General features: G+C 29.0%; 1 long non-coding RNA gene across 1 annotated transcript; it reads right to left on the reverse strand.

Moving 5' to 3' along the window:
• Positions 1-334: 334 nt before the first annotated feature.
• On the reverse strand, positions 335-4,033 carry LOC147813805 (uncharacterized). The gene is made up of 2 exons (XR_015432557.1): positions 3,998-4,033; positions 335-1,678 (listed from the first exon to the last, which is right to left on the reverse strand). It is a non-coding gene; the product is annotated as an uncharacterized LOC147813805 (long non-coding RNA).
• Positions 4,034-13,924: the final 9,891 nt, after the last annotated feature.

The following is a 13,924-nucleotide window of genomic DNA, read 5'->3' on the forward strand; positions in this document are numbered from 1 at the left end:
TTTTAAACAATAAATTAAAATATTAGAAAATTATTGTCAATAATTTTTGATTCTACAATACTACTCAAAAAAATGTTTTGGAGCGACATTATAAAAGTACAAAAGGATTCTTCAGATTTTATGAAAATGGAATGGGGATTAGAAATGTTACTTAATAGATAGCCAAAAACCTGGCTAAAATAAACAAGTCAACTTATTGTCGTTTCAAGACCCCCCCCCCTTCCCCACACACACACACATTATGTTTGGTATAACATTCTGGGAGTAAAAAGTTTCAATACTTAAAAAAGAAAAAAATGACAGAACAATCCTAAAGTATACTATAGGCTTTAAATCCTTATACACACAAATGATATACCTATTTATTTGATTTTTATCTATACATAGCTTGTGCTAAGCATTTGTCATCTAACCAAATACGATAAAACTGTAAATTTGGCAACAAAAAAAATTGTTACTTTGGGGAAAGTATTGGCGAATGCTGCTTTCGAACAAAAAAAAATTATCCATTCATTGCTCATTTACTCCTCCCCAACAGCAAAATGACTCTTAATTTGTAATTGCATTTTCATAAAATAATTCAATTTATAATAAATATGTATTTTGCTTAAAAGTTTGCTACTGAAAAATCAATCATAAAAGATTGTTGAGATTTGCCTTTGGCTTAGACTTTTAAAAACTGGCAAATAATTTGAAATCCTTAGCATGGGCAATGAATATATAAATAGTAATATCATAATTAAAGGTCAGTAAAGAAAAAGAGCAGGTAAACAAAGAAAACACAACACCAGCAGCAAAATTATAATGATAATCATTCCTAATACAATGAAAAATTAACCAGTAAGAATAACCTGAACCAAATTTACAAAAATTATAGTTTAAAATGAAATAAAATTAGCACTATAATGAGAAAATAATAAAACATCATAGTAAAAGGTGATAACATAGATTAATTTGCTACAAGGAGTGAAACGACTTTAAGTATTTTATTTGAAGAGATGGTAAGACTCGTTTAATGTAGGCATTTATAAAAAAGTCCATATGTTTCGCAGAGAACTTCTAAATTAAAACATTTTTCTAATTTTGAAAAAACCAAATCAAACACTTTTTCTTTAATTTTCACTGGTAAAGTCACAATCACAATAATTCAGAGCAATAGCAACAGACATTTAAAAGTAGTATCCGGAAGAAGAAATGCTCTAGTTGAAAAAACTTGCTGGGGGAGGTACATGGGCAAAGCAGAACAGAGGAGGCCTGATCAAATCTTTCCCGCAGCATCCACATCTGGCACATTCTTTATAATTTAGTCTATTTCTCTCACAATGGTGGAGAAGATTTGGCTATAGGGGAGAGCAAAAGCGAGTGGATCGGCTTTACATTCCCAGGAATGTCATAATGGCTCAGGGAATAGAGTTCGCCTTTCAATGAGATGAATCGGGTTCATGAATCATCATGACAGATCATGGGTTTGAGTCCCCTTAACGCCAGACAAACTGTGACAGGATTGCGTGGTTTTCTTCTTCATGTAACCCAAATGGGGGTTAGTTCCATCAAAATTACTTCTAATACTTGGTCCAGGAGTTCCCTCATCTACTGGATTAGGTTCAAAATTATAAGGCTACGGAATTGAGCATTAGTAGTTGTAACTCAAAAGTTGGCCAACATGTATTCAGCTCGGCTAGAAAATTTAAAACAGAACAATGTAAGATTATTTTATTTGAATAAGTTGCTAAAATTTTTCATCACAATATACACAAATACATTCATGAAAATTTTATTAGATTAAGAATAGGTTTAGCCAGAGTAATTTTTAAATTAAATATTATTGATTATCTTATTAACAAAAAAAAGTGTAAATCCAGCTAAGCATAAATATATAAGAAAGTGTAAGGATCTTTTTTAACACATAATAAAATTGGAGTAAACAAAGAAAATTTAAATGTAAAAGAAAAGTAATTATTATTTATAAAAATATTTAATATTCAAATTTTTTTTCCTCTACTTGAACACAGCAAACCAGAAAGTACCAAAAAAACTATAAATCATTTAGTAAATACTAAAAATAAAATTTTTATATAATTAACAAATTATACTAATAATATAAATTTAGATTACAAAAACATTAAATTGCCTTTCAGAGAGTAAAAAAATTAACACTGTATTAAGTTTTAACACATATCTTTACCTTAAAATCAATATTATTTCTTTCTAAATATTCTTAACAAAATTGCTTTGCTTCACATTTTTTGGATAGAGTTCAGGAAAAGCATTAGATATACATTAATAAAAGTTTTTTGATAATGTAATGCTAAGTAACACAGGTAAGGTAGTAATTACAATAAAATAAAGGTTTATTATCATTGACGCTAAATTAGAAAGTTTTACTAGGTAGCTTTTTGTGGCAGGTAAACATGGAGTATAAAGTGTTGAGTAGAGTATAAAGAGTTGTTTTTTTAGTATGTACATTGATAATATTGTGTACACTGATACATTGATAATATTGCATTGATAATTGTGAAGTATTGAATATAAGTACCAAATATTTCTTTCATAAAGTATTCAGTATATATCAAGAAAGCATTAAGAATTCATCTTGAAAAATGCCAGTGGCACAACAGCGATTCTGTATATCCAGTCCATTTGTGATCCAAAAAATGTTATGCAAATAATTATTTTATTTCTTATTTATAGTCATTGATAACAAAATTATGTAAAATATACTGCACTGGTTATCAATACTATCTTTATCTAATATTTTTAAAAAGCTCAAGGTGTCAAGTACTTTTTATTATTCTAAACATAGAGCAAGGTACTCATCCCCGCCCGCCATCACTCAAACATGACCAAACACCTGGCCCCATTTCTAGGGCTTTATTTTTCAACAGCCATGCTTGGAATGCCACATAATTTTGATACTGGTCAGATTAAAAGGACTCTGCTTGAGATAGCTCTTTTCAATCTTCCGCACAATAACCAATGAGAGAACTTTCAGCCATCGCAGAGTTTATATGCACCTTGTTCGAATACATGTCAGTTGTATTGTACATTGCCAGGATCAAACTTGTTATCCTAGTTCTCTAATAAGCCATGTGAAAGACATTTTAACCAGCTGTGTCACAAGAGCACCCTGGAGCAAGCTACTAACCCTTCTTAAAAATCAAATAAATTAAATTTTACTTTGAAATGTTAAAATTTTTAAAATAAAAATTTGTCAGTCGTAAATAATTATATATCCCATGTTATCTATTTTGAGTCAGAACTAAAAGTTCACATTTTAAACTTAAAGCTGTGATGTTAGAATAAAACATTTTTAAGCATTACTTAAACAAAATTAATAATAACTAATTAAAAATCTATAAATCACTAGAACATTGCTTTTTTCTTTCATGCTCAAACCATATTTAACACATAAATAAAGCATAATCTTGTTTTTTTTTCTTCAGGTTTATATCAACTGTATGTTTAGTAGCAGTTTAAAATAATTATAATTAAAATACGTATATCCAAATGTCAATTGTTTTCTAAAATAGCTAGTGAATGAAAGTAACTTTTCCTAAATATAATAAAAATTCGAAAGCATTCTTCGTAGTTTTTAAATTATTCAATCATTCTCTGAGAGAATTTCTGTGACAGCTCTTGATTATAAACTAACATAATCAAAAAAGCAAACTGGTTTATTCAAATAAAAAAATTTTCTTATTCATACCAATCCCCACATTGAAAACCTCATACAAAACTATGATCAAACACTACAGAACAAATATAGAGCATTTTAAAAACATTCTTCTTAATATTATAATGATAAAACATAAATGATACAACTACAACAGAAATGTAAACATCATAACTAGGGTTAGCTGATTCGCTTAAACATTTTTATATGATTTGTAGCAGTAATAAATCATCAATAATAATGGAAATTTATTAATAAGAAGGATGCCATCGTTAACTTGGAATAAATATAAAAATAAGATCTAAGCATAAGTTTTAAACTTACCAAATTCAAGTATATCACACGTGCAACATTCCGTCTTTGCGTGTACTGCAGTGAAAAAAACTTTGCACTCACATGTCATTTAGTCAATTATTTTTGAGTAAATTTATATTATTACTAGTTTAATTTAGTTTATTAACTAATTTCGCCGAAACGAACTTATCCTATCAAGACTCGAACGTTTCTGAAATTTCAAGTTCGATTGATGTTTCCTACAACTTGTTCTGAAATTTAGTCCGTTAATTTAAAGGAAGTGTAAAATGCCATTTATTCCTATGTACTACTGGGAAATTTTAGAGATTGTTGACTGAGAATTGGGAATTAAATTTACTAATTTGCATTTTAGAAAGAAGCTTGGGTTAAGAGTACTGAAAAATTTTGTAACTAGATTAAACAATTGTTTCAAAAATTCTCTAAACAATTGTTTTAAAACTTTATGGTTAAAATGAAGGACTGAATAAATGGGAAAGAAAGAAGGAGAGAGCTTTACGTAACAGTAGATAAAATAATATCTTGAATTTTTTGCAGTTTGCTTTCGTTTCCCCCTCTCTCTTCCCTAATTTTCGTCGTTTCTCTGTTTTTAAATTCTTTCTCGTCCTTTTGTATTATATTTATTTGTTGAATTCTTCATTCTTCTTATTATTCCAGACATTCCATTTTTTTTCATTGTCCTTTTTAACTACCTGATGGTGGAAGGTTCACTCTTTTCGAAAGTAATATTTTTGTGTATATGGTACCTTCAGAAATCATCCTAAAAATTCTGATTATTGTCTTGATTTGCTGCTCTGAAAGTTGTTTTTGCCTTTACGTTGTGTAGTCTCTTAAAGCTGGAACGAAATTTCCTATTGTATTTAAAGGGGATTGATTAATTGCATATTAAAAAGAAACTGTAAATTTATATTTGGTAAAGAAACATTTATTATACACTCTACAGAATTCCGGATCAAATTATGGTGAAAAGGTACCGGTACTTTTTCACCGTAAAAGGAAATTTTTACGGGAATATGTAGAAGAACAAAAAATCCGACATAACCTAGATTTTAATAATAATTACCATAATAAAAATTTAATAATACTTACCATTTTTCATCTAAAATAAAACGTATTTTCTTTAAAAGCACTGAAACACTCTAATTAAATAAATATTATTGTAAAAATTACGGTATAATGTTTTACGGTAAAAATGGATTTTATAAGTGATGCGCCCAGAGTGGCGGTACTTAATACCGTAATTTGATCCAAAACTTCTTACAGCGTATGATCTTATAAAAATTAAATCCTATATAGTACTAAAGCAATGTTTCCTCCATAATCCAAATTATTTTGATTATTTGAGGAATTTTTGGTCTGAATTGCCTCAAATTACATTAAGATATATTAAATATCAGGTTATATGTGAAGGAAATAAAACCAATTTGACTTAAAAATATTTTCAGAAAGCTTTTTCTTAAAAAAAATATTGTATGAAATTTAGTATTCTCATTATTTTTTTATTAATATTAATAATTTTCACAGTGAACAACGAAATTTTCATAAGATAATTTACATCTTACTATATATAAAAATCTAATGATGGTGTCGCAGTTTTCCATTGTTGTCGGTGCATTTTTATTGGCCAGAAAATCACATGGTAGGATCCAGTTTTCCCTTATTCATTTCCATATTGTTTTGGTTGTCATCAGCACAAAATTAAAAATAGTCGTAAAGGTATTGTTTTTCTTTAAATATTTTTGTATCCCTAATTTAAACTTAGTTTCTAGTACTGCTACTATTAGCGAGAGTATTAAATTATGGTTGTGAACTCATCAAATTTGTTTGAACAATACAATTCTATAAGAATATAAATGTTATTTTAAAAAATGATTACTTCGAAAAATCACTTCCGTTCACCAAGAGATCTAATATTTGGGTAAAATAATATTTGAGAGTAATATTTAGACGTGGTAAGTAGAGGCACAAGAGTAAGTAAACAGAATTCCTTCTGGTACATATATGTTAAGTGAATAATTTTGACTTTAATAGAAAAATTGTTTTCTGCCAAGAAAAGACAATTATTGCGAAGCAATATTGCGATGCAATATTGCAAAGCAATAATCGGGGTTGGTGAGCGGCAGCGAACAGGGGGCTTAGCTCCCTAGTTGTTAAATATTTCGTTTATATCGTTAATTATTTATTGTACTATATTGTATTTTATATTGTTAAATAAGTAAAGCATATTTTCTTTAGAAAAAATATTAATACAGGTTATTTTATTTTTCATTGTTGTCTAAATTGCCCTTATCGATATAAACATTTACCCATTTACATGCAATGAATAAATATTTATCAGACGCATACATCACAATGAGTTTTAGGTAAGAAGCTCTGTGAAAAGAGACAAATCATGTTTGGTAAACAGCTTGCTTTTACAACAATACAAGTATTATTCGGAGTCATATATTAATTAAAAGATCACGCTATCTATACTGAAATGAGGGAAATTAATATTCAAATAACTCCTCAGAACAACACTGTTGAGGAAAATAAACCTAAATTAACCCCTTTCATCTGCTCAACCTGAGGGAGAAACTTGTTAATGTTGCGAACACTAAGGGCCAAATTAAAGTGTCTCCATGAAACATAACCCTATTCAATAAATTACCTCCTTAGGATGTTCACCGTCAGTGCAAAGTAATTTGAAGCTCTGAGCAATTATTTATCTTTACGGACTGTATACTATCAGATTAAAATTTTTCAGACCTAGACTTAGTAATATCAACAAATAACATAGAAAACTTACCGCATGTACTTTTAAAGGAAGTGATGCAAAATAGCCACTTACCTGCACTTTAAATGAAGAGTTGACAAAGTATTATTGGGTAGGTTATTAAACATAAATGAATGATTATAAGATTAAAGTCTATTTTAATCAACGAAATATTTCTCTATTCTATTCAAAATTGCTTCACAAAAGGCTTTGGGTATTAATCGTTTGTTGCAATCCACGCTTTTGAAGTTTTATTGGTATGGAATTTGTGTAAGGAAATATTTTATTATCAGCAACATGTATCGTTGTTTGAGATAATTTGATTCGCGCTGAAGTTACAATCATCAACTGTTTTTAAAATTCACTGGTCATAGAGGCAGTCAGAGCTATTAATTGGGGCTGGCCGAAATCTCAAAAGGAATAAATTTGAATTAAAATATAATGTAAGGGTTTTTTCTTCTGTTTACTAAGCGTTTGCAGTTTAAAATGAGTAGAACAGAAAAAGACTTGCTTATTGGAATGCTCACATAAGTACAAAGTAATTTGAAACTGAAAGTAATTATCTATTTTAGAGATAAAAACTAATCAATTATTCAATAAGTTAAAAATTGTTTAGACAGAGACATTGCAGTATCGACAAATAACAGAAAACCACCCCAATAACTTCCAAGGAAAAACACTGCCAAAATCACCCCTTGTTAAAATGAATCGTTTTGTATTGATATAATCTTATTTGTCTGAAATAAATAGGAAATAACGCGTTATATTTTATAATACGCATCGTTATTTTATATAAATTGATTTCTAAAAAAGCTATAGCCAACAATATTTTTATAAATCTGCAATGTGCGAACGGTTGAGATTCCGAAGAGCATAAATTTTTGATGACATTTATAGGTTGAAAAAAAATAACAGGAGCAAAGTATATTAAAATTTTTTTTTTATTGGAACACAATGCAAACTCATTTTGGAAGTTGTTATGTCTCCTTGGCGGGAGAAGTTCTTTTAACTTGATTGATTGATTGATTTGTTCATTTACGTCGCACTAGAGCTGCACAATGGGCTATTGGCGACGGTCTGGGATACATCCCGAAGGATGAACCGAAGACATGCCATCACAATTTTGATCCTCTGCGGAGGGGATGGCACCCCCGCTTCGGTAGCCCGACGACCTTTTTTTTTTTTAACTTGAGAGAAACTAGAGATGTTTTTCCCCCTATCAGTATTCATCCCGATCATAGTGAGCTAAAAACACTCGAAAATAACGTGACACACATTTTGCTGACTTTATAATAGTAGAAAAGGCCTTCTTACTAATTAAAATTAATTCAATGGATTTTTTCACTTAGCACATATTAGTAATAAATGGTTTATGTCAACCCTCAAAAAACAGAGAAATTTCTAAGAAAAAAACTTCTTGTGCAAAATTAGAAAATATATTAGTGAGTGAGTTGCTGCCTTTAACAATAGAAAATTTTGTAGCAGTTTTTAGATCTAGAGATCTACGAAAGGTGATCACTTCGAAAATTCGAAAATATGTTTCAGGTAGCAATGTTTTCACGTTTAATTTAAAGTTTTCTTTTAATGCATTTACTAGCATTAAAATTAGAATGCTAAATATTATAATTTATTTTTTGTCACCCTATAATGCAAAGTTTACTTAACAAAGCGTATGCACTTAAAAATAAGTACCAAATAAATATAGCTTAATAATTTTATAGTAATGCTCTGTAAATCTTCATATAAATTAATATTCAGTCTTTGCATAGTTCTTGCTCACAATATCGAGTAAATTCATTCATTTCGACACACTGCACATTTCAGGTTTGTTAATTTTAGAGGGAACTTCAGTCCCAGTAGCCGCCTATGGCTATGCTCTGCCTATATTTAATACTTATGAATTCAATTTCTTAATTTTACTTTGTACTCTCAAATTATCGCTTTCAAAATACATTATCCAGTTTGTATAAATATTTAAGTAAATAGAAATCATCCTTTCAGATTCACAAATAACTTTCAGAAGATAATATTTAAATTTCTAAACATTACATAATTACATAATAAATACTAATGGTATTACTGTTGTAGGAGCTGTTTTATAAGAATATATTGTAAAACTTTAAGTGTCTAGTATACGAACTGGTGTAATATGTTTTTACAGCTTTACGAAACGGATAAGTAACCTAATATGACCACATTCATGGCATCTAATAGACAGCTTTTATTTTATTGGTTTTTGTTATATATTCCGGTGAGGATACATACTATTAGATTAATCATATTATGAATAAGAAGATCTAGTAATCAAAGGAAAAATTAACTATGCATGTAGTCTCATATAACTGTTGATATTCAGAATTTAAGGCAATATATCCATGGCCTAATGGATAATTTCAGTTTTATTTCATTAGTTCTTGTTGAGTTTCTGCATTTAAAATTTACACAGAAACACTCGAAAAGCGCAAGTAACAATGTTAAAAACACCTAATTTAATATATTATTGAACAACGACATGTAGGCAGATATTCGGTAAGTTTAGTGGAAGAGTTCACTTTTTCCCTTGGGGGAGAACTTAAAACTCACAAATTGTGAGCGCATTTCTTTTGGCTAGTGAATTGGTTAAACAAATGTATAAAAGTAGCTTCAATAAGAATCATGTTCATTTGTTAATTTGTCAATGTTTATTTGGGAGAAATTTTTTTTTTCAGTTGGAAAGTGAAAAGATGGAGTTAAAACGTAAAATAAGGTGTCTATACTCACTTCCTCCCGCTTCTCCATTTCATGATTTAATATACTGGTAGAGTTTTAGCTCATGAACTAGTAACACTAGGCATTTGCCAAGCGTCGCCATTTTCCATGATCACTAAAGAGTAAAGAATACGTTAAAAACCTTCGAAAATAGAGAAGAAGTTGCGGGCATGTCGGTGATGTGAGGGCAGACATATCAAAAATTTGTAAAACGTAAAATACTTCCTTTGTCATTTCTTCTGTTATTAAAGGTTTTTATTAAATTCTCACACTTTCAAATTTTGCAACTTTAACTGTAAGCGTGAGAGTTACGCAATCGTTTTTAACTTAATTCTTGAACACATAGATCATGATACCCATGTACAAAATTTTATTCCTTTAACTGAAATAGTATATTTTTCAGAAGATCATATATCAGAAAAGTTAATTTTTAATCTCAATGTATGCTTTTCGGTTATCATTTATAAAATACATAACAAGGGCGGTCGCTACAAACCACCTTGTAAAAGATAAATAAATGTCTGATTTCTAAATATACTTGATTTAAAATAAATATTTTTTCCTCACTTTCCCACATATACTTTATTTTATTAACATTTAAATTTTTTATTATTTTTGAAATATGTTATAAATTTATTTTTACATTTGAATTGTTAAAAAAAGATTATTGATACTATTATTTCCTTTTAAAACTATATTTTAAAGCTGCTGTTGATTACAAAGATTAAGTAGTATTATTTCAACTATTTTAACTGAATAAAATAAATTAAATGTAGCGTTATGCAGTTGCAAAATTTCTCTTATTCTCATGGGGAATGTTCAAATTATAATAATTAATCATTAAAGATAACTCCCGTTAATATAGTTAGAGAAGCTGTTTTTGACATCCTATATGAATAAGGAGAAGATCAAAAGTAATCAATAATACATGCCAAAAACTTTTAATATCCTTAGCGAGGTCTTGCTTATTGCTTTACGGGATAGAATCAGATTATATTAATTTTTAGTAACGGTTCAATAAAATATTTTACGATACAGAAAAGATGCGCACATAAAATGTTTCTAGTAAAGAAATTGGTTTATATTTATTGAAAATAACAAATAAAGTTTAGCTTTAAACAATGAATATTTGTATTTCTTTTATTTTAGTTTGATTAGCATTCAATCTTCCAGAGGAATAAAATTAATAAAGAATGATTTTATTTAAACGTTTTGATAGAATTTATCACTTTATTTCATCTTTCAATGAGGTTTTCATCTTAAAAGCTTATTAGAAGACAATAAAACTGTATGAATCAATAAATATTTAAATAATCCTTTCTTCGACAACTATTCAACTAACATGCATAGAAATCATTCAGTTGATTGAATGAATAGTTAATATTCTAAAAATGCGAAGCTATAATATCATTTATTTATTCAAGCTTTATAATCACAATAAAGCCAATAAATTAATTTTAAAACTCTTTATAGTTAAGCTTTGTGTGATACTTTATTTGCCATTTTTCATAAAAATGCTGATCGTATATTTTAATTAGTTTTTTCTTCTTTTAGAATAGAAAAAAAAATCAGACAGTGGCAGATACTGAGATATTCTTATTATATTCACAAATAATAACTTTTAAATTTAGATTAAATTTAGTTTTTTTTTTAGTTTGCAATCTTAACTTCAAAGGCGCAGCTTTTGAATATTTTCAAAAGGCATATTCGAATGCCAACTCAATAAATTGACATGAGACAAAATAATCCAAATCTGCATTAAGTAAAAAGATAATTCAGATTAAAATGTATATAATACATTCATAATTTTTTTAAAATTTTCTGTCTTAACTTCAAAGGATCAGCTTTTAAATATTTTTGAAAAGCATATTGGAATGTCAGCTCAATAAATTGACATAAGACAAAATAATCTCAATCTGCAGTACATAAAAAGATACTCAGATTAAAATTTATATAATATATTCTAAAATATGTGTTCGATATTTTCTTAATTTTGATGTTCGCTTTTATTAAGTCAAAGGCAAGATGAAGTAAATGCGTTTCTCTAACGATTGTTAATATATAAAGTTGATCTTTTCAGATTAGCTAATTATTAAATTTATACCTGATGACATTAATGGTGCTATGTTCTCCTACAAAATGCAAGGGCAGTGACTCCAAGCATGATATTATTAGACAGTTTACGGTTAAGATATGTTTTGAGCTGGAAAATCTTCACAAACAAATAAATAGTAGATGTTAAAGTTGAGTTCAAATCTAAAGTTGATTTTGAATTTGTTATTTTGAATTGTTTGTTGTTTTTACATTTGGTGGTTTAGACATCACTTTCAAGGAAAAGATTAAAACTGTTTGCGAAAACGATTCATCTTATAAAAATCGACCATTCTTACTCAGAAAGAACTTTAATAAATATTACTTGGCGTAGTTTACCAAATAAAGCATCTGCTTATCAGCACTGATAAGCTATACAGCGAGTATCAGCCATTAACTATACTATACAGCGAGAAGCTGATCCCATGAAAATTTTTATAAGCTAAGATAAGCAGGGGATAGAGCAGTCGCTTCCTAAAGCGGTGACCCAGGTTTGAATCCCAGCGATGGCTGGTCGGCATGAATTCCGCATCTGAATGCGAATTCCGAGCAGACCACAGTGCTGACGTAGTATGGCAAGTGGTATTATATATTTATATATATATATATATATATATATATATATATATATATATATATATATATATATATATATATAAATACTTACGGATCAAAATACCTACTACTACTGAAACCATTTTAGCAGCTTTTTCTCCGGTTTTTTTCCCACGAAATCGAACAGCAATGAGGTGAACAAGATAGAAGTTGAACAGAAAGATAACTATTTAACATTGGGTATCGTTTCACTATGATCAAATAGCTGTTGCTGTCGCAATGCCTGCGCTAAAAAAAGAAGAGGAAAACGTCTCAGTGCAGTCCTGGAAATTTGTTGCTGGTTGCTGAACTTTTAGGCTGAAACCATCAATGTTACGAGGTAGTGTTACATCACGTCGCAATTTAAGGAAATTATTCAAAAAAGATGAAGACAAAAACAAAAAAAAAACAAGATGGCCTTCTCATGCCTGGCTTTCTGGTAATGGTTGATAATAAGTGACTGTTCTCGGCGTTGGCAAGACAAAATAATATTGAAACTCTTGGAGGGGGCATCTTGATCTTTAACTATACAATGCTGATCTCCCATCCAGTGACTTCCATCTGTTTCAGACTTTGAGGAGTAATCTCGGTTGAAGCAACACATCCTAGAAGAGAGAAGGCTTCTGCACGGGTAACCATAAACAAGAACTTTGATGCATTTTATCCTCTTCCTCCACTGAGCAGCTTAGTAGCCAAAATTTAGTGACATCTTTCTTATTAGCCACCACTGCGCAGTTTATGTTAATTACGCCGAATTATTAAATTGATACACGCTGAGGCCTTCTCTCTTCTAAGAGGTGTTAGTTGAAGGAGCTTTGGAAGCAATAATGAAGTCGCACCAACTGTTCAACACTTCTTCCGTAAGCGAAACCGCTTTTTTTAAAGCATTTGTTTCAGGTACTTGGAAGCTATGTCGGAAAAATAAAGTTACTTATTATTTTTTTATTTTTATTATCTTTGTCCTTCACGCGCATCTCTGTTTACAATAGCTATAGAAAATTATTTTCGAATGCCCCTCGTATATACACTAATGGAAAAAAATATACACATATCTAAGATTAGACTTTAGATATATTTAAGATTAGATATACATATATTTAAGATTAGATACAAGATTAAATATAAATAAATCTAAGATTAAATTTTAGATATATTTAGGATTAGATATACGTATATCTAAGATTAGATACAAGATTAAATATACATATACCTAAGTTTAGATACAAAATTAGATATACATATATCTAAGATTAGATACAAGATTAAATATACATATATCTAAGATTAGATATAAAATTAGATATACATATATCTGAGATTAGATATCGGAGATATTTTCAAAATTGTACAATAAGAATGCAGAATTTTTAAATAGGTGATTTGCGGTGAATTATCACATAGTGTCATACTTTTGAATAGTTAAGTGCTAGTTCACTAACCTTAGGTCATCAGTTTTTGAATACGTCCAATTATACTGACCAACAAACGCAAACTATTAGTAATGACGGTGAAATAATCATGATTGAGTGGGTAAAGAAGAAAATGATATAAACCTAAAGAAATGTTTATTTAGTAAATAGATAACATTTTGGTGAAAGACAGATATCATGGTAAATTTGGTGACTGTGTATTGCAATTCATGCTAGCAATCGTAATTATGCAGTTTCCTGTATTTTTGAATAATCTACAGATCTCTATTAATAACAATCTTAATTTCATCCTGGCTTTAATTGAATAAAAGTCATTCTCCC

This window comes from Parasteatoda tepidariorum, chromosome 3 (assembly GCF_982258835.1).
Source record: "Parasteatoda tepidariorum strain Cologne lab strain chromosome 3, Ptep-v5.0, whole genome shotgun sequence".
Classification (NCBI taxonomy): Eukaryota; Metazoa; Arthropoda; class Arachnida; order Araneae; family Theridiidae; genus Parasteatoda; species Parasteatoda tepidariorum.